Source organism: Battus philenor, unplaced genomic scaffold (assembly GCF_028537555.1).
Source record: "Battus philenor isolate CCGP_79_NKW_IND1 unplaced genomic scaffold, ilBatPhil1.0.hap1 SCAF_27, whole genome shotgun sequence".
Classification (NCBI taxonomy): domain Eukaryota; kingdom Metazoa; phylum Arthropoda; class Insecta; order Lepidoptera; family Papilionidae; genus Battus; species Battus philenor.
In genome coordinates, this window is record NW_027181690.1 from 7,691,023 (window position 1) to 7,718,960 (window position 27,938).

A 27,938-nucleotide genomic window follows, 5' to 3' on the forward strand; every position below is an offset into this window, starting at 1 on the left:
ACTACAATATCACAAAGCATCTAAAAGCAAGTTTTAATAATGTTTTCTTTGAATTTTCAGAAAGATATTCTCTTACCGTGCACAAAATCTCCTACAGCCTCTGAATTCTTATAACTCTTTTTTTTATTATTTCCAGAGGGAAATTTTCTTTCTGTGGCTAAAATTTTCTGGAGCTTCTAGGTCGTCTCAAAACTTTTTCTATGGTATCGAAGGAATATCTTCTTTCGGTACACAATATTCACTGGCTTGTTAAGAAAACTTTGGCTTACATAGTCAAATTTTCTTTCTTTACCGCCTAGGACCAAAACATAACCGTATCATTCAATCTGTGACACTCCTTGGATGCTGGCTTTTTCTCGGCACCTTTAATATGCCACAAAAACAAATCAAATTCTAGTTAACACCCTCTATCTCTTTCGTAAATATTCAAAGATTCCACTATTCGTACGAACGGCATGAATTTTTTTCACTTTCAAGGGTTGCAGCTATGGATTATGACCAGAAAGAAGTCAAACTCTCTTGTTGTACATGTTATATTACAGTACGATTTTTAAAATCAAGCTACACAAACTGCAATTAATTCGATCTAAGTAAACCGTTAAGTCATAGATATTTTCTTTCTTTTCTTTCCAGCCAATGGACGCCCACTGCAAGGCCTGCTCCAACGATCGCCACGATGGCCTGTCTTTCACAGCCCGCATGCATCCACTTCCCACCACCTTAATTATATCGGTTTACCTGGTAGAGAGGCTACCCTCGCTGCGTCCACCAGCTCGTGGTCGCCACTCGAGAATCTTTCCGCCCCAACGGCCTTAGTTTGCACGAGTGATATGCACCGCGCACTGCAACTTCAGTCAAACAATTCCTCAAGCTACGTCAGTGAATTGAGTTCTTTTGTTTCATAGGTATACTATTGTCTTATAAAATTTCCATTTAATTATTATATATTACTACATATCACTTGTATATATCGATCCAATGTTTTACAATAGTTTCACATTATTACGTAATTTGTAAACAATAAAAAAAATAACAAACAATCGATATACATATATGGAATTAGAATAAATAATATTTGCAGTGCAGAATTCATTTAACGATTGAAACGGTTCATAAGCACCGTATACTTATATTACAAACGAGCTCAATGACGCTCGCGAGCGATTCTACGAAAATAACCCGAGCCGAAATAAATTGCATTTCAGTGCAACATACGGCCGTGGCATTTGCAGTGCGATTATGTTATAACTTCATCAGTTAAGATCTCCCTTCAGTCGTGAATACATAACGCAAATTCTAGATTCAATTGCATACACAAGAAAACATGTATTTTTTAATTTATTACTTTTTGATTTGTAGCCTGGGAAAATGTTAGAAAGCGCTTATAGTTAAATTAAAAATAAATAAAAGAACATTTGTGTGCTAAGGGTTACTTCAATGTAATAGTACACAGAAGATAGCCCACTTTAGGGAATGATTTGTGCGCCTCCAGGATGTTTCAATGTTATTTAAATATGTAATTTTAAATTCTTCAAAAAACAGCTTACAGTCCTGCTTACTTTCTTTAGCCTATTATTGCCAGGTTGCTCAAGAAAAGATATAATTGTATTTTGAATAAAGAAGTTAGGAACTTGATTGTAAATTTTACACATATGAGATAATGTTAACACAGTTTTTGTCACCATTGCTATACATTTGGTGGTTATAGCCGGAATATGGAGATGAAACACTTGCCACATATATTATGAGCCCACACCAGTAAGTTAACAGTTGTCTCAAGAAAATGTACCCTGATCAAAGCCTTTGAGTAATCTTCTTATTTCTGTGCTATTTTTATCTATACAGATGGTAGGTTACAAAGTAGCTCGAATAATTCCTCGTCTGAAGTTTCAAAGGTTCTTCATAGATGCAGCAAGACATATGTAAGGTCACGGGGTGACGCTAGATTCGGGCAGCGGAAGAGCGGTAACCGTAGCGATCTTTGAGGGAAGGCTTTGCCTTGCAGTGGACGTCTATCGGCTAAAAAAAGAAGAAGGTGTTAGGCTATTCTTGAAGGCAATGAAAGAAGTAATCTATACTCTGTTCAATAAAGAATTTCAAAATTTTAATTCGAATGATTTAGAAAAAATATACACTATGTAAATATATACAAAAATTTTATTACTTAGTTACATTCTAACAATTTTCGTGTTAAGCGTCATGCAAATAACCCATAAAGCTTTATATACAGGAAATTGCTTTTTAAAGCACTATAAAACAATATACGACACGCAAAGCACGTACTTAGAGATTAATGACCCACAATGTTCACGAAACACAAATGTGTTTAGTGTTCGGAGTTTGTTGCTGGCATGATCAAAGATTTGCAACTATATCAGCCATTGAAATAAGAAAATATGAGCCGTCAGCGACCACGGTGGCTCGTAGAGATTCATTGAATATTTTTAAATGTTATTAATATTTGAAAGATGTGGAAGTCTACTGCTTAAGGCGCAGATATAGGTGACGCTGGGGGCGTTGGGTAAGCTGCCCTGTACCTGGCTACACTCGATTAAAGTCCGACTGCGTCTGGCGTAGCGCGAACCTACGTGTAATTACATCAGCAGATTACAATATATACGAAATACCTTACATTATAGTCTGTGAAATTAACTTCTTTAATCCAACGTGTGAGCCTACAACATTCATATTTAGTTTATTTTATAAATTTGATACTAAATAATAATATATGAAGTAACAGGGTGAAGGATTTTTTATGTGATAATATATCTTGGTAATGAATTGCTCTATTATTTTATTCGGCTTATTGTAAAATTGATAAAATAAAAATTAACTGTCCGAGTTGGGCTATTCTGAAATCAGGACGCTTGGAAAAAAGTTACTATAGGGAAGCTCAATTTAATTCTAGACTCTTCTAGCATTTTTGTTATGATTTACTCTTTGCATATATACCTACATACATTTTATTACGAACTTATGATAGCTATGATAAGTCTAATAGAGTTAATTAAATAACGCAACTGTCTTTATTTACTGCGTCAAGGAAGTAAAAAACAAGATAACATGGAAACATCTTGTCATCAAAGCGTTTCAAGTAGTGCTCGACCTTTAGTAACGAAGAAACGATTCAGAATAAGTGCTGAGAAGATTTGAGTTTCCATTTACGTATTAAATAGCCGTCCCTCGCCCGCTTTGCGAGACTCGCAATGGTTTTTTTATTCATTATTATATTATTATACATATAAATTTTCTAAAATAAAAGTACCCAAAGTTACTGCTTATTATATCAGCTACCTGTCAGTACACGTCGCGTCTAAAACCATTCCAGTTCGGCCATTTCAGAGATCCGCCGGGACAAACAGATAGATAAAATTTATAGAAAAATCATTTTGGTATACTTACAGTATGTATATATTTATATGCATATAGTAAAAATTAGTTATTTTAAAATTACAAACAGACACTCAAATTTTATTTATTTGTTTATATATAATAGTAAAGACTTTTGAAACACGTGTCAATTAGGTGTAAAATCTTAAAAGGGGTTAATGTATTGCTTATTTGCTTTTAATTAAATTATTTTCAACGGTTTCAGAAATAATAAACAACATAATACTAATACAGTAAGATAACGAGTTTTCTATGTTCAGATTACTGCATTTATTGTTTACTATTTGCCTCTACAGATTTTATACTACCAGAAGTTATTGAACTGTTACATTACGACGGAAAAAAAATATTTGTTTTAATTCTGAGTGGTTTATACAGGATGATTGCAAATAGATGTTAAAACTTTCAAGTCTTTTACTGAAAAATACACTATGCATTCACCCCTTTAAAACTTTTATACCTATTACCAACAACTATACATTTTTTTAAATAAATAGTGATGTTATCATAAGAAAGAATTTTGTTGATGATTAGTGTAAATATATTATTTATAGGTCTTGTTCAGAATGGTCTAACAAACAATGGTTTGGACAGACAAAACTTTGTCATTTGATCGGAGTTCAAACATAACAGACGCATTTTAATATTTTATCTTGGGGAAGATATTACAGTTTTTTATCAGAATATTCTTTTAACGTTAACATACTTTTATATATTAATGTGTAAAGAATCGACAGTATAAAATAGTGAAAATTTAATAAAATGTTGAATGTCCTTACAGAATTTTTTCTACTCGAAATTATTGGCCTGTGGAATTCCAAAAGGAAAAGAAATAATGTGGCTTATTACTGAGTAATTACCTTATTTAATAATTAAATATAAAATTCCTAAATAAATTTTACGCTATATAAAAACTTCTACGCAAAACGCTATTTTGATTTTCAACTCTCAAATGCTCGAAATACATTGCGGACTGTCAAATACGCAGTTGCAACAGTATTTATAAATTCTGAATTTTATGTTGTAAGTTTCGAGGCTATATTCTATTATATCTTAATATTTCAGTAATCCATTAGAATCTGCTGCAAAATGTAAAGAAAGTTATGGCGTTACCAAGGGAAATAAATTATTCAAGTACAAGTTAAGCGTTGATTTTTTTTCTCTGATTTCCGAGCATTATTATCGCCTGTTGTTTTATACATAAATAAGGATAACATTTTATTGCGTTGTCATTTTATATGATATCTCCAGATATTTATAAAATAACATATTTAATTAGTTACATGTGTAAGCAAAAAAAAATTAAAACCTACATTATTCCAATTGTTAATTATAAAACAGCAACATTTAAATCTAAAATAGTGAATTGATGTCAAACCCATGTCTAGTACATAACAAAATAACGTAACATAACAATGTTATCTTATTTATTCACTCCACAAAATAGACTCGGAAACATCAAGTAATTTCTCACAAATGTATTTATTCTAATTTATTATCTTTATTTATTTAGGTACACCAGTCGTACACATAAGTTATAAGTATATTAAAAGTAACTGTGTAAATAATGGGTCTGTTATGTGTTCCTTTATAAATGACACAACATTAAAAATTTACTATATTCAACATTGTAGAACGATAGATCAGACCACATCAAATAAAAAAGTGAAAAGCGATCGCATGGAAGAGGAAACATCTGGCTTAAGACTTTAAACACCAGAAGAGCTCTTTACGTGAAAATTTTTCCTTTGGCGCGCAATCTTCAAGGCTGTGTGCTTCAAAATATTCAATTTAAAATATTTATGGACTTTCATTAACAAAGGAGTATTATATAATGATTGTTTACATGTGTAAAAGCCTCAAAACTTGAATGTATACCTCATTTATTAGCAAAAAGCCTAAAGCTTTTTTACACCTATTTACAATCATTCTTTTTAATGTGGTTACTCTCGAAGATTACATGAATTGATTTTTCTATTGGAATACGACTGGCCATTAACATGACTTTACAAAATCTACAGGGGCCGATAGTAAAGTGTTTAGTTTCTTTATGTAGCAATTCGAATATTAAAAATGCTTTTTCTTAGTACATTATCAGTACGTTGTTTACTACCTCTGAAACCATTGATTTTTTGGATTATTTGATAGCAATACCATACATTGATTGATAGCAATTGCGCTGTACGTTGTCTTTTAAAGCTTTTACACCTATATCCAATCACCCTGTATGTAGGTGAAGGGAAATCGAGTTCGCCAGTCAATTCGTACTTGGTCCGTGCATAATTGGCATCCATTCAGCGCTAATTGGGTCTACAGAGGGCAGGAAAAGTTTAATTCAGGTTTGTGCACGGATGTCTAATTAGCTAGCGCGCCGAAGAGAAATACAAGTCATTGGTTGAGAAAAAAACCAACATTCATCCGACAGTAAGTGACTCGTTTTTTTTTAATAAAAATATTTATTTCATCTAACATTACGCTATAAATTTGATTAACTTGTAGAAAATGTCTATATGGCATTAAAATCTCCTTTACAAAAGTTGTAAAAAGGGTCGTCGTCATTGTTTTAATCTTTTGACGCTCTCCGCAAAGCTTTTCCCAAAGATATCTATGGTTCAATATAGCATAAGCGTCACGTTTGGCAGGCTGGCTGGCGATCGCAGTATGGTATTATAGTATACAAAAGATTTTGCCACCCATCCTCAGAAAACTTATTTGTAAACAGTGGCAACCCTATTTAACTAACGCACAAAATACATAAGATTGTATCCCGGGAATCAAACACGATATACTATGGTAAGTCTCAGTCCTCCACCGCTAGCTACCATTGCTCAATGTATAGCAAACAAATATAAACAAATGCAATAAAGATAGCAGCCTTATATCAGTAACTTCTATAGTATCAGGAGCTCTCGCTCTGACATAGCAAAGGTAATTAATAATATATAAATATATATATTTTTATTTATAGCAAAGGTAATTAATAATATATAATACATAAATTAATAATGCTGACAAGACATAAGTGCATGTTTACAATGGCATTAACAATATCATTTATTTGTGTGTCTAAGTATGTATGTACGGATATTGTTAACGCATGTATGCTAAATATACCCTTATGAATTTGTATACTACGTAATATATGTTTATATAGACATCGTCATCATAAATGGCATAAATACAAGTACATATATATATATATATATATATATATATATATTTATACATATATATTTTTTTTATTTATATATATATATATATAATTCTATATCTTACCCCAGCTTAATCACCGTACGGTTAGAAATGTACCATAAACAAGATAAAATTATTCTACACATCTACACTTCATTGTCCATTTTTTTATATTCTTTAGTGTACACGCGGACACATTTAAATTTTAAATATTTTCATAATAATAAACAAAAGAGTACAATGAGCGGTCTTATCACACAAGGCAATCTCTTACATACTACCATAGTATGGGAGAGGTAGAAGTATAATTAAAGGTAGAAATATAAATATCAAAATCTAAATAATATATACTATTTGTACATACTCTCAAAATTTGAACAAATTTAATAAACAATGTTTTCCAATCACAGAATGTTAATAATAATAATAATATTCATTTTATATTATAAATAATAATTAAAGAAAAGATCTTTATTTATAATCTTCTTGAAAAACTTAAAGAAAATGTATTCGACAAAAAGTATCGGATTTACTTAAGTGTCTGCATTAACTTGTTTATAGAAAGTTCATAAAAATAATCTGATCAAGCATTATTATAACAGAACAATGTAATAAGAAAAAAAATATTAAAGAACTCTGTACGAGTCATTATTATCGAAAAAACGTATGAATGGTAAACTATAAAACGTTGCGTACAAAATATCAAAGCGAAAAAACCATTAGAGTAATGGATATTAAAAAGAAAGTATAATAATGAAAAATATTCATTTTTCCTCTTCGTCCGATACGCTGCTATTCATGGTGATTATAATACCGACATTCGTAATAATAATCTGTGGATTTAAAGAAGTCAATAAGATTTCAATAATCAAGAATATTAAGTCATTAATATTTATTTCTTTACATCTATAATACTTACAACTACATCGATTCAATTTGTAAAAGCACATTTTAAATAAACCAGTTTTAGCTACTTTATTACAGATTCATCTTATTTACAAAGTGATAAAAGACATTCGTCATTTCAGCCTAAAGACACCCACTGCAAGACATAAGCCTCCTTCAAGAATATTTATGGGGGGGATACAGAATAATCGCACATGCTTGGCAGGTGGATTGGCGATGGAAGTGTGGTATTATGATACGCAGAGGACGCTGCAACCCATTTTCTAGAAAATTATTTGTGAGCAGTGGCAATCATATGTCAATGCAAAGTGTAAATTATATAAGATTCTATCTTTCTATCTTAACCCGCGACCTGCACAAATCTCAGTCCTCTCACGTTGGGCTGTATTGGAGATTTATTATTATTTCTTTTAAATTCAAATTCAAATGAATGCAAAAGCTCTTTATTCAACATGTAATTTATTACATCTCTTTTGACGTCCTATAAAGTTTACTACCTATTCGGATAATAAATGCCACAGACTACAAGAGAAAGGAGAAAAAAATCAACAGAAATATATACGTATGTTTAAAAAAAAGAATATTAAATTACGTAGTTAAATAACTTAGAAATAGCTCGGAGGACACATCATACCCAGGGTGCCAACTTTTATGAAATAATTTATAGTATAGAAATCTTTAGTATTAAAAATATCTTCATAACTTTTTTTAAAATCTCGATACAACAACTTTGAACATTTTCTGGGATCCTATTTTAAAAGCGCACATTGGCCACAAAATACTTCACTTACTTGATAAATAATAAAGCTAATTTATCGTATTCAACACACAAATTATTTAGGATAAATATTAACATACATTCTATGTGTTGGAACAGTGATATTCAACTTTAGCTTGCACGTACATATTGGTTATTATTGATTAAGCTAGAACTTATACATTTTTTATTTATTTATTATTTGAGGTAACAAATAAATTAATTTTTATTTTTATAACGCATACAATTATTTCGTACGTTATGTTTTTAGTAGGGTTAGTTTTAAGTTCTCAAATTTATTTTAATGTTTTGTTAATAAAGTAAAGGCCGCATGAAGCGACATAAGCCTCCTCCATCTTATTCCAGAGGTCTCTGTCTCTGGCTGACCTTGACCATGAATTTCCCGCAGCTTTTATGACGTCATCGCTCTATCTTTTGGCCGATGTACCTCTTGATTTTTGTCTTATAAGGAACCGAGTTTGTAATAATTTCTGACCACCTATCGACTTTTGCTCTTTATATGTAAACTGCCAGGGCTATCGTTCAAATCGTATCGTATCAAAGTAAAGTACTATATCTATTATAACATTTTCGATTAAAAAATATTATAATAAGAAACAAGTAATATTCAGAAAGTTATTTCTACTGAAACCTCTATATCCTATAGATTCGAAAACCACATCTACCATCTTCCTCGTGTTGTGCTACGTGATTTAGGAGAATATAATATTCAACTGATTATTATATTTCCAACCCCGCGTAACACTTCCTTATTATGGCCGAGGTATATCAAATTAATACATCGCTATTGTCGTCACTATTTGATATACGGAGGACCTTTTATTAGCAAAAAGCTTTAAAGCTTTTATACTTATTTACTAATCACTCTATATATAGTGATCAAACTGAAATATGTATGTTATATTATTTTTTTACTACAATACGCCAAACCAACAACTTCTTGTAATACAAAGTCAGCAAGGATAGTTAATAAATAATCATTAACTTTTAAATGTAGCAATCAAATTTTGATAACGCATTTCGTTACTAATTATTACACTATTTATTTTATCTGCAATTATAGTGTACCAAACATCAAATTAGCTATACCTCTATAAAGATTTTACACTTGAAACTAATCATCCTGTTTAATATTTGTACCATATACAACATGTTTCATATTGATCACTTAGGAAATAAATAAATAACAAAAAAAACTTGAAAGCGTTTGGCTAATAAATGCGCTATACATTCCTCCATTTAAAGCTTTCACACCTATAACCAATCATCCTGTATAATATTTGTACCATAAATAAAGTTGTTGAAATTTTGATAAAATTTAAATTCACATCCAACGAACGTAAAAAATATTTCACGACCGCTCGAAAGATTGGTTATCGGCGTTCGGAAACATATGACTCTGAACATAACATTAATATGAAATCCGAGGAATTATTTATGGCGAACAAATTCAATGGACAATAAAATACTCTTTTTTATAGTTACGATAAGTTATAGGAAGGAAACAAAATATTTGCAATCTTTGGACATGATAAATAAAAACATTTTCTCTTTACGTTTTTTTCAAGATGAAAAAATTAAAACACGTTCTCCTTTTAACTGATGAAACGTCATTTCCATTTTACGTAATCCACGGTAACAGGTCCTACGCTGCTCGTATCCAATGACTTTGCACAACCTTAACTATGTCAATCGGTCTACCTAATGGGAGGCCTACCTACGCTGCGTCTCCCAGCTCGTGGAGGCTCGAGTACCTACCCCGTACAGCCTTTAGTTACATAAATGGTGTGCCCCGCCGACTGTCATTTCAAACGAGCTTCGGGCTCCGTCGGTGACTTTGTTTCTTTAGCCGATCTCCCGATTTCTGATTCCATTTTGCAGCGAAGCTACTAGCTAATTCTTTTTCTAACAATTACTGAAACTCATAATAATGTCATAAATAATACAGAGAAACCTGGGAAGAATTATGAACACTTGAGTAACAGATCAAGTCGTGAATCCCCTATAAGGAACTTTTACATCCGATAACTTTATAGCGAACGCTTATAACAAACAGTGGTTTCTGTAGGTCCTCAAACTTATTTAATGTAAAGAGACATAATCGTCTAATTTAATAATTTTCAACTTGTAATTAAGAAAAGGACCAATATTTAGCCACTTCCGCACATGCAGTGGTAGTCGTGCAACAAAGTGCACCGCCCGCCAGCCCGCTTATAAATGCGTATGCGGCAAATAATGCGAATTACACAACTGCCACCATCAAATTACTCAACACGTGTTTCACCTCTCCGCGGGGCATCTTCAGGAGTTATGTTACACCGATTAGTGCCAAACACAGAGCTCTCTGTGTTAGGCGGAAGTGGCTAAATATTGGTCCTTTTCTTACTTAGGATGGACTTCCGCAAGGTAATGCCTGATTCTATTAATCAACTTGTAATTAACAAAAATAGCCTTTATACGAAATTATGAATACCAGATTGTTCTTTATGTTTTGTATCATAATTTTAGACAATTTTAATGCTACAATTAAAACATTACGCGCATATCAGGTAACAAATAATTTATATATGATCATTATAATATAAATAAAATTACTAAGTTTTATATTAAAAAAGGATAATATTATTTTAACGTCGTAATTAAATAAAAAAAAATCTGTTAACTTTATATAGCACTCATTCACGGGATAGCAATTTTAGGTTATAGCAGAGCTATATAGCGATATAATTCGCCGTCACGTGCAGTATGCTGGTATTTGTCATCTTTAAGGATAATTAGTTACGGCGTATATAAAAGGGTGATAAATTGTTACTCGCTTACTAAGAGCTTTTATTTTAGACCTCGCAAGAAGCATTCATAAATTTCATAACGATCGTAACCTTCGGTGTACATGTAGTTTTATATTAATAATTTACTACAGATTGTCGAAAATATATAGCAAGTACAAGGTACGTGTAAATCTAGAACAACTTCATCATATCAATAAATTTTTAACAAGGCAATTAGCAGATTTACCAAAAAAAGTTTCTATATATTGAACGTTGGTGATATTGCTCACATATTGCTCGCATTTATTTTAAAAATCGATAGCGTAAAAGGGAATTATATAACTATTCTAAATTTAAATGTCCATGTCATTTCTATATCTGCATCATATTATAAACTACAGTGCATCATAGAAAAATGTATCTGCAGGTAACATTTTCCTGCAATAATTTTTTACGACTTCGTGTCTTAATTTAAACCTAATATATTTTAATCGACTTGAATTACTTATACTTATTAGTTTTGATATAGTACATCGTTTTATTTATCGTTGTGTCAGTTAACCAAAAATGTTGTTTCAGTCCATAAATGTTCACTGCAAGGTATAAGCTTTTACTCAAATATTCCTATGGGAGGATATACCATAATCTAGAATTATGCCATTTAGCTACTGCCCGTCGTTTGAAAACTTTTTTTGTGAGCAGTAATAATCCTATATAATTAATGCACAATGTGTGAATTACATAAGATTGAACCTCGAGAATAGAACTCGCGACCTACGATCACAAGTCTCAGTCCTCTACCGCTTGGCTACCACTGCTCTACCTACATCTACTTCCTGGATTTCAAAGAATGTACTTGTCTTCGTCGTCTGTAAAACATAAGACATATGCATCTGAAATAAGTTCGAAAAATTGCATCGAGGTGTTAACAGGAACAATCATTATAAATGAAAGAGACCACGTCCGCACCGTGCGAATGTTAGATGTAGACTGACATTTTGCTACGATTTATACCCATCGTTAGCTGTTTTTAATGTGCATTTTTGATATTAATTCCGGCGAATATATCATAGTATAATTATTGACCTAATCAACTGTGTCATAAATGCTTCAAATAATAATTAGGAAAATAAACTTTACTTAACATTTTGTTTATTACAAATTTTAAACAAACGACGTCCGCCGCAGAAAATTGAATATTATAACGTACCTGTCATAAATGAAAGCATATATATACATTTAAAAAAATCTAGTCCGTAGCTTTTTTAAATCTAACAAATTTTGAAGATTATCTCACTACAGATAAACTTGTGAAACTTTCTTTCTTAACTGTATGTCCTGAAATATGATGTCATATGTATATTAAGAAAACTGAAAAATAGCAAAGCTAGATAGGAGAAATTCAAACACAACATTGCGGTCACTAGTTTTACTTTTAATTTAAATACTCTTTATTGTTCACGCTAGAAAATATATACGTAGTCTGTCTTATTACACAAACCGATTTCATACAGACAACCTTAGTATGGAAGTAGTAGGAATAGGTAGCGGGTAATTAACATGTACATATATATGAAACATACCAATATACAAAAATATATACATTAGATTTATATGAAGCAACACATTTAGCTTCTGTGTAAATATAGTATCATATTAATTTTCTTAACCACGCCGATGTGTACCGAAAAAGATTGCTTAAAGTAAAACGTATAAGACTTTTTACATTTGCACAAATAAAACTGTTCGTTTTATGAGCTGTTTGTCTGACGTAAAGGACAAATGAAGACCTGTAGCGAGAAAACGTGACGTGCGCGTCAGTCGAACTTGCCTGAGCCCGATATAGCGTCGACATTTACAAGTGACGGAATCAGATCTGTGCGGAATGGATCAAAATGGAGGTAACATTTTTTATTCAATTGAAAAAAAAAATTACTGTTAATGAAATTCTTTTATCTATTCAAAAGTCAAAGTTTGCCAAAAGTAGTTACGCATGTTGTAGACATCCGTACATTTTTTTTAATTTTAAACTATGGAAAAATGACTAAACAGGTTAAGTCTTCATATAAGATAAAACGTCGTTATCTCCCATTACAAGGCATAGGATTCCCTGAAAGATATCTATGTGGGGATATACCATAATCGCCACGACCCCGGCGATTGCAGTGTGGTTTTATAGAACGCAGAGGATGCTGCTACCTAACCTTGTGTATATATATAACATCTCGTTTGCAACCAGCTGCAATCCTATATAATTGAAACATAAAGTATGAATTATAAAAAAAATGTATTCCGGGAACCGACGCCCTACCTACGATCACAAGTGTCAGTTCTCTGTTGGTGGGCTACCACTACTCAATGTTATATGTACTACATTATATCTTTGATTATTTTATTTTTTATTACACTCAAAAATTCAAATATAACAAAAGCCTTCTTCTCTCCTGGAAGCAGCTCTTCTGTGATATTTCTAATGAATCGTATCAGAAATAATACAGAAACACTGAGAATAAGAAAAAGAAATATTTATTTATTTATTTAATATTATTAATTGTACACGCTAGAAAATATGTACAGTTTCATAATAATAAACGAAAAAAATACAATGGACGGTCTTATGACACGATGCATTCTCTTCCAGATAACTAAAACATAGAAGCAGTAAAAGTATAAATAACAGGTAGTTAACGTGTACAAGACATACAAAAAAGTACATATATATGTATAAAGTACATACATTATAATATATACATTATAATAAATACGTTATAATACATTTTATAAATATAAAAAAAACAATAAACTGACTTAGATCGCGCTCTCCTCAGAAAGAATAAAGAAACAGAAAAAAAATTATAAGGTAAATACATATAGGTTGACTAAATATTTATTAACTATTTTCTTAAAAATTGATAGTGAATTGGCGCATTTAGCGGTAAATCAATCCACAATCGAACGGCCTGTGTGGTAAAAGATCTGGCCATTAACGAAGAAGAATGCGCCGGCATTTTTAATTTCAGATTCTTTGAAGACCTCAAACACCTCTCATGTGTATCGTGAAGAAATTATATAAAATACTTATTTGTCATAACTAGACCATTTTAGACCTTAACAGAACTTACCATTTGCCGGGAAATAAAAACCTAAAGATTACACGAGAAAGGTGAACAAAAACTACTTGAAATTAGTAGGAATAAATTTATAGCATACATTTAAGTAAAAATATATGCGGAGCAAGTAGGATCAATAGGTATAAGAGTAAAATCTTTCTATACTCTGCTGAAGTATCGTTAGTCAAGAATAAATATCGGCTTATTTCGGGAACAAACTTCTAAAATAATAAAGGTTTGAACGAGATGAAGGTGAAACGCTTCCTCTTTACAAGGAAGCCTCTCTTAACTATTAGAAATAGATTAAAAAAATTAATAGATAATAAAATCACGGTCAAAAAGTGTTGTATTAAAAGTTCCTATATTTAATTAACGTATTTTATTTAAAAAAAAGAACTTACTACACAATTTGTCAGCCCCTAGCACCATACCCAGCCCCGTCCTTACTATTTATGAACGCGGCACCCGCACGATGAATCCATGGAATGCTAAGAAGTTACGTCTCCCCAGTTATAAGGTCAGGATAAATGATAAAACCATATAACAAGTAAATAACCAGACCAAATAACTCTATGCAGGCTACATTTTACTACTGTAAAAAATTGAACAGAAATTTCATGGAATAAAAATTACAGCAATGATTTGAATTTTGCTTTTATCCTAGCTCTGGACCAAAATATTATAATGTTGTTTTATTTTCCGTAGGCGTGGTCTTTCCCTGGTCGAACAGACGTTAGAATAATTCAAACGATTTCTCGATAAAATTTCGTTTGAATTACAAGAAATGTTCCTCCTTTATTACCTCAATAAAGATATAGTTATTTACAGTACTAAAGTTTTTTTATAAAAAAAAATAATTCAGTTTTTATTGCAGTACTTTTGCCAATTCGTCTTCCACTCATAAGTATCTTCCTAATGATTATTACCATAATATAAATCAACATATGAGCTTCTTGTATTTTGACCTATATACCGACACATTTATTATAGCGGTTTAAAATATATTTAACTGTAAATGTGAAATAAACTATTTTCAATAAAAATATAGATATTAATAATATCATACAGGACAATAGCCCTTTTTAACGCAACAGGAAAAGTGCGGAAATCGTAAAACACAAAAATAAAAAAATAAAAATTTGTTCAATCGTTTATTTATATAAAAGTATATTATATTATTAATGACTTCATAAAATATGTTTTCTTAGTTCCATTTTCAAATTTAGAACGCGCAGTCTTTTGTCTAATTACTGCAGCAACGGCTCGACACGATGGATTGTTTGCCAGGAGCTCGTTGTGGAGTGCTTGACTTTGGAACATATAGAAATGTTATACCATAGACATATTCACTATTATTTCCATTACAAATTAGATATTTCTTGTAATTTTAAATAAACAGTTACTAATAATATAAATGTAATTATTATAACTTATTTATATTTTTAAAATTTTACTACTGATATTTTAAAAAGAATCTCAAAATAATTTATGTGAAAAAAAAATTAATACGCGAAGTTGTAGTTTTTTTTAATAAAAATGTGGATAAATGTATGAATGATTATTACATTTTGTGATATAATATTAATTATATATCAAGCTTACCTGCCGCAACCCTCGTTGTTTAGAAACAGCCTGTTTTATTTTTAATAATCTCCCTCACTCGCAACGCGATCCTGTTCACTTAGTGTGTCACAACCTACATTCATCTTATAATGATAGAGAAATAAAATTCACAACACACAAACGATGCGATTTAAATAAACCATTTAATGACTATTCTAATTGATTATCTATTATAATTGCAACAGCTCGATTGTTCCGATATTTCGTGAAATATTTCACATGACCGACGCCGACGAGCTTCGGCCGACGACTGAACAAGGCAGCCCCCTCGTACCCAGTGGCTTAGTTTCTGCGCGGTGTTGCAAGCGCCGGGCAGTTCCCCTGCTGAATGCACAATGCCGTATTTACACAAATTATCTAGGAAACTGAAGAGAACCTGTACAAAGAGATCGAACCAGCTAATTCATATTCTACTGTTGATTTAAAAAATGTTATACTGGGTGATAGGTCTAATGACTTTAAAGGCGTGAATGTATAGCTCATTTTTCAGCAAGTAATTTTAAAACTGAAACTACTATCTACAATAAACGGCGATTTTCATCTTACATATGCTTTTATGTCAAAAATTGCTTTTGATGTTTAAGTTTCTAGAGACTGTTGAATAGATACTCGCATGCTGTGAACAGAGACAAGTATATTATACATACCGTTTACATTAAGTCCGTGTAAACTATGTACATCTTTGTTCAAAAAAGGCTTTTTACAGCTCTTACACTTATTTCACCTTTATAAAGTAATGTTTCTGATACATGTTATATTCATTTAAATTCTCGAAACGAAGAGAAAGATCGGTAACACCAAGTAGACATAGGCTTAGGTTACTGAAAATATAGGAAAATCTCCAGCGAGCCGGATAAAGATATTAAAAAGGAATTCTCCTTTGCAGCCGTTAAAAGTGAAATTTTCGGTTCTACATCCAGGATGGTCAGAGAAAGATAGTACTGGGTAATAGTCACATATTTCGGAGGTAAATCGAATTGTCCTGATAAAGTTGAAATCCCCCAATTGTGGACACAGTGCTGGCTACGATTTGTGTGTTTTATGCGGAGTAACATAAAAAGACAAAGATGGTTTGTCGAAATTTAGTAGGTATAACTCAAACTTTTCTTTCTAGAAGAGTATATTCAAAGGTTCCCCTATCCCTACACAACTAATGGTAAGTTATCAGTATCAATCCCAATTTATAGAAGTGTAGAGGTAATATCCTATCTACGGGCGTAGCACGCGTAGCAGTAATGTTAAAGACATGTCTTGTTTATGTCTCAAATTAATAAGCACAGACTAGGTACTACGTGGGTTCTTCTATTACATCATATTATTATCCACCATGGTTCTACCATCAAATGTTCGCAAATTTTCATTACCAAAAAAAAACTAGCTGTAGACAATAATTGTAAATTATTTATATTTTATTAATATTAGTAAAAACACATTTTAATTTCTATTATTCGATGATTTAAATAAATATTTTTTCTACTTCTATAAGATTGATCATTAACACGAACTCTTTATACAATTTTAAATTATTTAATAACAGTGCTTTCTATCACATATTCATATATTAGAAATGAGAAGACCCGCAAAAGAACCAAGACCACCGACGTAGCTCGAAGAATTGTTTGTCTGAAGTGGCAGTTTGCGGATCACATCCCTCGTGCAACCGATTGCTGTTGGAGACGAAAGGTTCTCCAGTGACGACAGCGAACCGTTGGACGCGGAGTAGGTAAGCTTTCCACTAGGTGGACCGAAGAAAGTTAAGGTCGGGATAAGTCACTGGATGCAGGCTGCGCCAGACTTGCTGTGAGCGTCCATCAGCTGAAGAAGAAATTCTTTCTATCATATTTAAAACTTTAATTAACTCATTTGTATTTTACTTATTTTTTACATTAGTATACGAAATGGCGATGTAGCTCGAAGAATTAGCTCGTCTAAATTGGGCGGGACACATCTCTTGTGCAACGGACTGCCGGCCGCAGCCGAGAGGTTCTCAAGTGTCGACCAAGAGCTGTTAGATGGGGCCTAGGTAGACTCTTCACTTGGTAGACTGAAAATAAAGTCAAGGTCGCGGGTAGTCCGGTCATCGGAGTGATCTTTAGGTATGGCATATGTTACAGTGGGCGTCTATCGATGATAATGAGTATTCGAGGTGTCTACTCCAAAACTTTGAGACCCCAACCGCAACCAATATACAATGAATGCTATTAAACAACAAAAGTATTAATGTATTTGCCGTGTTAACGAATTAAGTTAGTATACTTTAATGTACACACTAATATATATATATATATATATATAAGCGCATATTAGAAAAGAAAAAAGTACAATGGACGATCTTATCATAATAGGTAATGTCTTCCCGACAACTATAGTATGGAAAGAGTAGAGAGATAAATAACCGTTGTTAACGAGTAATTATATACAAAGCATATATACATACATATGTTTATAGCATATATACTTTTAATAAATACGGTTGAACACATAATTATAAAAGTAATAATAAATAATAATATTAAACTGACTTGGATCGCACTTGCCTCAGATAGAATAAAGAAACAGAGAAAGAAAAAATATTTAAAGGACAAATATTCATTGTTCTAGCAAATATTTCTTAACAAATTTCTTAAAAATAGTTCTTATACTCAGCGGTAATTCATTCCACAATCAAACGGTCTGTGTGGTAAAAGATTTGGCTATAAACGAAGAAGAATGCGCCGGCATATTTAACCTAAGGTTAAACGAGATAAATTTGATATTTCTTAAATAATCCAACACAATACTTAACCGTAGAAATTACACTATATATTAGTTTTGTGTTATTATAGATGTGTTTGCTAATAAAGCATAATTTCAATTGGCATTGAACAAAGAAAAGCTTTAAATATATTTCGTAACTATATATAATAAAAACCTAACTTGAAAAATAGGTAATAACGTACGTAATTCTAGACTTTACTTATCTAATATCTTTTCGTTCTTGTCACAGTCAATGAATGATTGCGGACAAGGGAAACATAACAAAGGGATATAGCTCAGTCCAGTATCTTATTGGTAAAGTAAGAAGACTTTAATCATAATGTATTGAGACACTAACATATTAAATTCAATATGCTTACAAAATTCTTTCGTCACAAGTCATTTTTTTGCGTTTTCTACGTCGAATTATTGAAAATGAAATAAACACTGTATAAGTATTTACAACAGTAAAAACTCTGTACAAATTTTATTATATTATTTACTACTAGGAGACGCAACGAACTTTATTATAATCTTCATTTCAGTGGTAGTGCTTCCAAAGCTAGGCGTAAACCTTCACCATAGATTTTCAATAAGGCTTTTCAATTGAATTTTTAAAATAATATAACTGTAATGTTTTTTGATATACACCATTGTTAATTCTAATTTCTGGTAGATAAATATATAATATAGACATTGGTCTATATTTATATTTATATTTCTACCTTTAATGTACCATACCGCACATTAGCCTGTCTAAAATTCTTTTACCCCCCTATGTGGTATAATTTTTTTTTAAATTAAAGCGAAAGGGTTAAACTCGTGTCGAGTCCACTACCGGATTGCCCACCTTAACAATCAAAATTGCCTCTTAGTGGGCGTGGGCCCCACCTTGAGAAACACTGATGTAGAGGCTTTTCCAAAACGGTAACAGGATATATGAGAGAATTAAATACATTTTCAAAATTGTCGCCAGAAACTATCAAGGACTGCCCTTGTTTTATTTATCGGCATTGCAAAACCATCGACAAAGTATTAAAAAAAATAGTGAAAATAAGATAAATGAAAGCGTAAAATGTTAAATAGTTCTCTCTCGACTTTTTATGTTTGTAAATTGAGACACTGACTTGAGTCCGCAGTAGAGAACATAGACTTACTATCGTGGGTCGCGTGTTCGATTCCCGGAATACAATATAACATAATTCACATTTTGTGTATTGATAATATAAAGTCGCCAATGCTCACAAACAAGTTTCCAGAGGATAGGCAGCAGTTTACGTACCATAATACCACAAAGGTAATATGATACCATAATACAATAAAGTGTATGCCCTCGTAGACGTTTTTGGGGGAGGCCTTGCAATAGTCGACTATGGACTCAAAAGGCGTAATATTTACAAGACATGTTTTTAATTTAAATATTTAATCTAAATTAACATTTCATACATGTACACTTATATTTCATGTCTCTAAGAAGAAAATGGATAATGTTGCCAAGTTTATACAGCCTTCTATAAAAAGTTATCCTATAAACAGACACAATAAATTTAGATGAAATGCTGAAGTGGTACCAGGACTCAGTAATATTAAATATATATATATATATATATATATATATATATATATATACATATATATATGTATATATAGTAAGTAATATACTTGTAAGCTTGAAACCAAGCTTGGAACTGTCGAAACATAAAACGTTTACAGATGTGAGATAATTTTTTATGAAGATACCATTTCCCGTTTTATTGTAAAACTTATAGAAACATGGCCGTGTCTTTGATTTTCACCGCTGAACAAATAGTGACAAAGACACCCACATGTTCTATTTTATTTAATAACTTACAATGTATAATAATATGTAATTAGCTTTTAATTACAACTCGAGAAGATAATTAGGTGACATAGCAAGTTCAACCAAATAACAAATTATTAATAGAGCAAATTGAAATAAAAACGGGTTGCAATGCTGGAGTCATCAAGATCAGCTGCACAGCATAACGCTTACCGTTTCAAGGGCTCGCGGCCAATGCTGATACTCTGCAGAACCACTTGATTATAGTAGTGACAATTAGTTTATTTATAAGGTCTACCATTATAATGATAGAGAAAACTCACGTTTATGTATTTTATTTAATCGTGCAAAAACTAATTACATAACAGTTAAGGAGTATTTACGTGACAATTGATTGCTCATTTATCTGGCAAGTTTTTTAATTTTTCGTTGTTGTTCATCTAATGTTTTTCATTATTGTTGTATTTATAATTATGAAATTAAATGTATTTATTATTAGTAAATACTAATAAGTGTATATATAAATATCGACTGTGTAAATAGGAACGCAGTAGTTTTTTGGACATGTAACCCGTAATGAGGAATCAATGAAACTTTTGGAAAGGCAAAGCGGGAGACAAGAGATCCCGTGTACGTCCTCCAACAAGGACAGGTCTCATTAAAACTGCCATTGAAAAGTCAATAAACGAATACTCTCACTCCGCCAAACATCGAGCGATATGACAACATATGGCGATAGTAGCGGGGCACCAAAACTAAATAAATATACCTATGTATTATTATTGGTTACTTCGAATATGTATATTAATCCTAAACTACTTCATAATACACGTCAACTAACCCTACTATTTGTTTTTCTGTTTCTATACTATTTGATGTCTTTAAGAAATTTCCTTGAGTAATAAGACCGCCAATCATATTATTGTTTTAACTCTATATTTGAGTTTTTAAGTTTACGTGATGAAGAGTATTTAATGAAAATGTTTTAACTACAATAAGAAATTAAAAATTAAATTATGACGACGATGTTTAACTTATTTAATATTATTTATTCTAAACGCTATTTAAATTTCTACCGAAAATCTTATTTATAGTTTAATTGTACATTCTAAACTATTTATTATGTATATTAGTTCACAAAAAATTTTAAATGCATCCTGAAACTGGTCTTTTATAAAAATATAATAATAGAAAAAATATTATTATATCGAACCCAATAATTTTCTGATGTCACGTCGAAGCTGTTGTGAATTAAATTCACAATCTCACTAACTCGTTCTGATTAAAACAAAGTTGAGCAAAACTGTTTTGCAAATGAACAATGGTTCCCCTTCCACAACTCTTCACATCGAACTGAAGTTATTCTGTGCAACTTTTGATTCACAAGCACATCAACTTGTCGCTGTTGTTAAAACAAAGCTTTTTGTATCCTTATTAATTTTAATATATCGGATAATTGCAAGCAGGTTTATAGCTTTAAATGGGCGAATATGTAGCTCTTTGTCAACAATAAAATTTTAGGCTTTTCATTTACTTTTAATAAAACTGTATAAAGTAAATACTCTGAAATATGTTGAATTATTTTTGTATTGTAACTCGACATGCCAATAACTTCTAGCAGTACAAAGTCTGCAGGGACAGATAATAAACAATAGTTAATAGTTGCTTTTGGTTATCGTATTTTATAAAAGTTTTTTATTATTGTGTTATTTCTGAAATCATTGGTTTTCGTATAGGTTATTTATTTAACACTTTAAAGTATTTCCAATAACTTATGGTATACTATATGTTTGTGACTTTTAAAATATTTAGTCTCAGAAAGTATATAATCATCAATTTCTACAAATAAAACTAGGAAATGAATGTTAGTGTGTCTGTGCTTTTAAAAGCCGAAGAAAAAATCTAACCTAACTAAACCGTCCTATTTCAAGATGACGAGTGTAAACGCGATGCTACATAAGATTTCATAACTTTAAACATTTTATAGCATCTTTTTGAAGTGGTGATAAGTAATACAATTTTTCTTCATTTCGTCTTAATTTTTTTTTTTTGGTGATTGGCTCGATTTGATCGGTTAAAGACTAAAGACTACTCGATCAAAATTCAAAAAAAAGTTAAATTCAAAATATCTTTATTCATATACATGCGCTTTTGAATCATCGACTATTTAAACATTTAATTAGCAAACGCAGATCTATTGAAAAGAGCCGGCCGGAACCTCAACAGTTGTTATTTTAAATAAAATTTGATCATTTTTCATTTATACATTATAATTTCAATCATGTAAAAAAGTCAACAAACCAAGCTCCACACATCTCAATCAACTACATACCCTTGAAGGCTATAATAGCATTTATTTAATAATAAATTTTTAATTTTAGATTTAACACTAAGGAAAAGATATCTTGTAAAACTACAATTCATTCAATAAAAGCCTTTCTACAAACTGCAATACTGAAAAACGTAAAGACAAGCTATTTATAAATACGCTTATTATAATGTATAAATTCAGTATTTAGGCACAATGACAGTTTCGTAAAAATCTTAACAGAAGAACAAAATCACTTAATACAATCAGATAGTCAGTTTAAACTATGTAATTTCTTTTATTTAAAATAAGCATCAGGTCGGCGTCCACATTCCATCGTTTCAAAGAATCAGTAATCGTTTAGCCAACTGGACTGAACGGTAGATGAACAAGTAATTCAAATGTAAATAATTCAATTGACATATAAGAGGAGTTATTGTTCTAGTAAAACAGCTGTTTTCAAGTGTCAACACTTTGTGTTATAATAAATTCTTACATTAGATTTCCATTAACATTTGCTTTAAAACTATAATCAAACGCGTGGATATAGATCAGGCTGAAAAATCAACGAAATGAGTTTTGTGTACCAATTGTTAATAATTCTATTTACTATGTGCATTTCTTATAATATTTTTTTTCTTCAAAGTTTGTATGGACACACATGCTTATATTCTCTCTGATACATAGACACACAAGCAGTGGCGTAACTAGGGGGTGGCAAGAGGGGCGGTCGCCCTAGGGCACCACGGGCAAGGGGAGCACCCAAATTGAAAAAAAATTTTTTTATGAACAAAAAAATGTTAAAAGAAAAATGAAAACCACGATTTTAACTAGCGATGTCAGTTCAGATCTCCAGTGGGGCCTTTTTTGCCAAAAATGACATATTCAACAGATTAGTGGGGCCCTATGAACATTTACAAATTTAATATATGTCGAAACTGGTTCGGTTCGTTAGTCAGAGATTTTTATTATTTAATTTTTTTTGGGAGTTGGTATTTTTTGTGGCCCCAAAATAAAAAATCAAGAATTTAATGAAATAGGCCAAGAATTTATTAAAATAGGGAACTAGCCACATATTTTTATTGAAAACGAAACGGTTTGCAGCTATTTCAATAGACCTAAATCATTTGTTTTAACGCAGTCTTGAAGACTTTCCATAAACATTCGATATTTTGTGTATGAATTATTAAATCGTTAGAGCCAACAAAGTGTAGATTGTGGTAACTGTTTCGCGACGTAAACGTTTGAACTTAATTGGTTGTATCACCTCTAATAATAAGTCACTATTTGGATACCGAATTAACATGTACTTTAACAAAATATACACAATCTACAGTACGATGTCTATGTGTTACTTTAAGAGCACTATTCTCAGTGTATATGCAAATTGCCCAAATTATCCATATTTTCTCGTTATGTAAAATTCGTTTATGTTCATTTATTTTTTGCATGTAGGGGTTGGTCCACCTCCACAATCGTATCAAACGGCCCAAATTTATCGAAATAAGTATTAAAAAAACCATAATCGAATTTATTAAAAAATATATAGATTATACCAAGGCTTCTAAAACTGAGTTTCGGAGCTTCTAGCGTGTCTCCTGAAAATTTTAGGAGGTCGCGAGATTTCAAAAATAAGAATTTCTATACGACTTTTTCCTTTTTTATTTTTTTGGAGGGGGTCGCTAAGGAATCTTTTATTGAATGGAGTCGGGAAAAACTTATAAACCGAAAGGGTATCGTGAGTTAAATAATTTGAGAAGCCATGAATTATACCATAAATCGCAGACCTGCTAATATCTGTTTCATCCGAAATATACTTCATTTTCATGCCTAAACAATTTATATATAAAATGCGCATAGTGGCCGAAATCGCCATATGTTAATTTTCGAAATTGTGTTATAAAATAGAGATGTCTTTTTTTTACATGTTTTCTGTGAACACCTCATTCGTCCGTCAATAGCGTGGCGAATCTTCCCTTTTCAATATGCGTGGGTCAGCCGCATTCACAATATTTTACAGAAACATTTACTAGTCGGAGTTGGTCATCAGGTTCAAATGCATCCTGTTCGGTTTATGTTATTTTTAAAATTTCGGCTAATTTCTTTTTACAAGTAAAAGGTAATTTTTCGTTTTATTTTTGGGACCCTCTCCCCAAAGCTACCAACGCCCGTTTTTTTAATCCTTTAAGATAACTTAATATGTGCTTGTTAAAAGTTTTACCTTCAAGATAGCACCTTATATTTTTTTGTAAATTTTGACCTTCAAGATAGCACCATATGGCGTTTTCAGAAAAAAAGATTCATTTGAAGAGAACACCATATGAAGTTTTAAAAAAACACCCCAAGAGAACACCATATGGTCTTATGTGCGTGAAAAGATAAGGCCATTGGTTTCTGAAATCTAAAAATTTTTAAACTCGGTAAAAAAATGGGGGGGGGGGCACCTGATTACAATTTTGCCAGGGGCCCCAAATATTCTAGCTACGCCACTGCACACAAGCATACGTTACTGTTGCATCGTGCTGACGCAAATTCGCATACTTTTGGACTATCATTATCATCATTTTACACATAAGACGTCCACTGGAAAACATAGGCCTCTAATATAGATTTCCAATAGGATCAGCTATAAGCGGCCTGCGATCAGAAGCTTCTGAAAACTTTAAAAAGTTTTGTCTGGCTGGTGTCACCGCTACAAAATATTAGGCTCTACCGGCCACTGCCACTTCATGCTTAATGCAAAAAAAAAGCATTTTAAAATATAACTTAGATTACTGGAAGAAAGGCAGTATACTCTCTGGAAAGGTATCAGTACGAGAATGATAAATATAAGCTAAAGTAACATGAAAATTCAATATCACAGAAAACAAAACAATTTTCTCAATACTAACACGACATGTAACAGACAATTACACCAAATACGCTTTATTTATTCTCACACCGAATGAAATGTCCTTTAACAAGTTAGCAAGTAGTTTTTTTCATATGTAAAAGAGTCAAACGAAAGGAAACGCTCGGAGGGTCGTTTATTTCTGCTAGCACCGGTAACGGCGCGTGTAATTGCATGCAATCTCCCGGAATACTCCTGTGCTTCCCTCTATCTGAACACACTTACTGAAATGCACGGAAACGTTCAATATATAACACTTATCAAGACAACTGCATCTAGGGCAAGTATACAAATGTATCTTAAACAGAAGTCGCTTACCAACACAATGAAAATATATAAAACTTGTTAACACATTTTTATTACAATTATATAAGAAAATATTTCTTGGTCCTTTGTAACATTCAAAAAATATACGAATAAATAAAACTTTGCAATATAGACTAGAAGAAAATGACCCGTCAGTAGAGACAATAATGTCTACTGATGGGTTTATTATTAAGCTAGGAATAAACGTCTTCATAGAGTAAAATACATAAATGATTGATCCTTACAGTTTATAACCATAAGTTATAAACTGTAAGGATATTTATCAATATATTGCTTATTCATGTTACCCTAAGAACCACAGCAGTGCCTTCAGTTTAATCTAATAATTGTAGAAAGAGTCCGGTAGCTGAATTCGACTTTTAATTTGTAATAAAAAAACACTATAAAGTCTTGACTGAAAAACCCGTACGAATAACATAGCTAGCCCTTTCCCGCTTCTCCGCCTAATGGCTACGAAAAAATTTTAGAGTCGAATTCTGCCACCGGACATCTGTTACAAAGTATATGTAAAAAGTTCTTCGCTGAAGGTTTAAAAAGGCATTTGATATGAGTAACGGTTGTGTGTTGTGAATTCGATTTTCAATATGCTCAACACTTGTTCATGATCTTGCGTTCCCCGTGAAAATTTCTTACGAAAGAGGGCATCCATTTTGAATTTCTAGGACAATCTGTCTTCGGATTTGCGCTTCACCTCGCTCTATAACTTCCCGTTGCGGCAGGCTCATATTTACAAAACTATTGTAGGCCTCCTTCATCTCCCTCCTTTTCTCTTTTTTGGGCAGTGAGAATTTAACTGTTGCCCGCTACTTTCATGATGTCATCCGATAATCGCATTTGTGGTCTTGCCCGTAACCTTTTCTGGATATGAAGAAGTTCTTTAAATCCTTAGACCAAAGATCTATAAAGCGTATCACCATTATCATCATTTAAGGATATTTCTAATAGGATCGGTAGGAAACGGACCGATCCAAGCGTGTTCCCACGGTCTTAGCAAGGTTGTCTGTCTCCTTGTGGGTAGACGTCATATAACCTAAAAGCCTCAGCGATCATTTCTCCGTACACCTACCAACGGCCTCTTCTACTTGCCAAAAAGTATATAACATCAATTTGCTAGGATTCCGCGTAGCGAGAATAAATACCGAAAATCTCAATAATAGAATTATAACCATGTTACCAATAGTACTAAAGTATAAGTCTCTTAAGAAAATTGGCAATTTTTCCACCTTTATTCACCTCAATGGAAGAATGCTTCAAAAAATTTCTATTACCTTACGTTATGTTATTTATAATTTACTTCGATTATTTGCAGCCTGTTTTATTATTATATAGAGAGCCCTTAAGTTATTATTTTTTATTCATTTAGTAACTTTTAATTGAAGGCTCACATAATTACGGTCTGTATACGTCTACTATAAGCAAGCATATTTAATTTCTGCATTGTTATTATTATGTACATTATTGTATATTATGTTTCGCTGTTAGCATGAATATTTAAAACAAAATAAAAATATAAACTGCTGAAAATAAACGATTGCTATATCTGTCTACTACCATTAGTATAAAAGACATGAAGATATATCTATTTAAACAAACGAAAGCAGACAGTGAGCAGAGGCTATTGCGTCAGAGAACGACTACAGTTTGAAGTGCTGCGACAGATGGCCGTAATGAACGATACGTTGGGCGTTTATTTACGAGCTATAGTGATGCGCTTCGACTTTGCACGTTCCAATTTTTGTTTTTAAATCTGCACTACGTTTTATAACAATTACCGTATAAAACGCTAAAATAATGATAAATGATTGACCAACAAAAATAATTTAATAAAAATATATTAAAAACAATCAGCACACACTTCGTACCTTTAAAACCTATTGGCCTGAGCGGTCCCGCGTGGGGGCGCTCTGGCGTTTTGCTGACATCCAGGCGTCACATGAGCTAGGCGTGTCAAGCCGTTCACTCCAATCCAAACCAATATGTTCGCCGAACGTGGGTGAAAAGAGGTATGACCTGGGCGTGATACCCAAAATTATATAGGACGGAGTATTAGGGCAGCCTCTTCTCTCCCTTGAATATAGAGTAGAGAGGTTCTGGCCAGATAAGGTGGCA

The 27,938-nt window shown here is 32.0% G+C and overlaps 1 protein-coding gene across 1 annotated transcript in view; it reads right to left on the reverse strand.

The window, feature by feature from the left end:
* Dpp10 (Dipeptidyl peptidase 10) overlaps positions 1–15,998 on the reverse strand; it is a 163,809-nt gene extending 147,811 nt beyond the window's left edge. The window contains exon 1 of the mRNA XM_068768967.1: positions 15,747–15,998. The gene's annotated coding sequence lies outside the window, so the exon portion shown is untranslated. The remainder of the gene's footprint in view (positions 1–15,746) is intronic.
* Between the last annotated feature and the right edge of the window lie 11,940 nt (positions 15,999–27,938).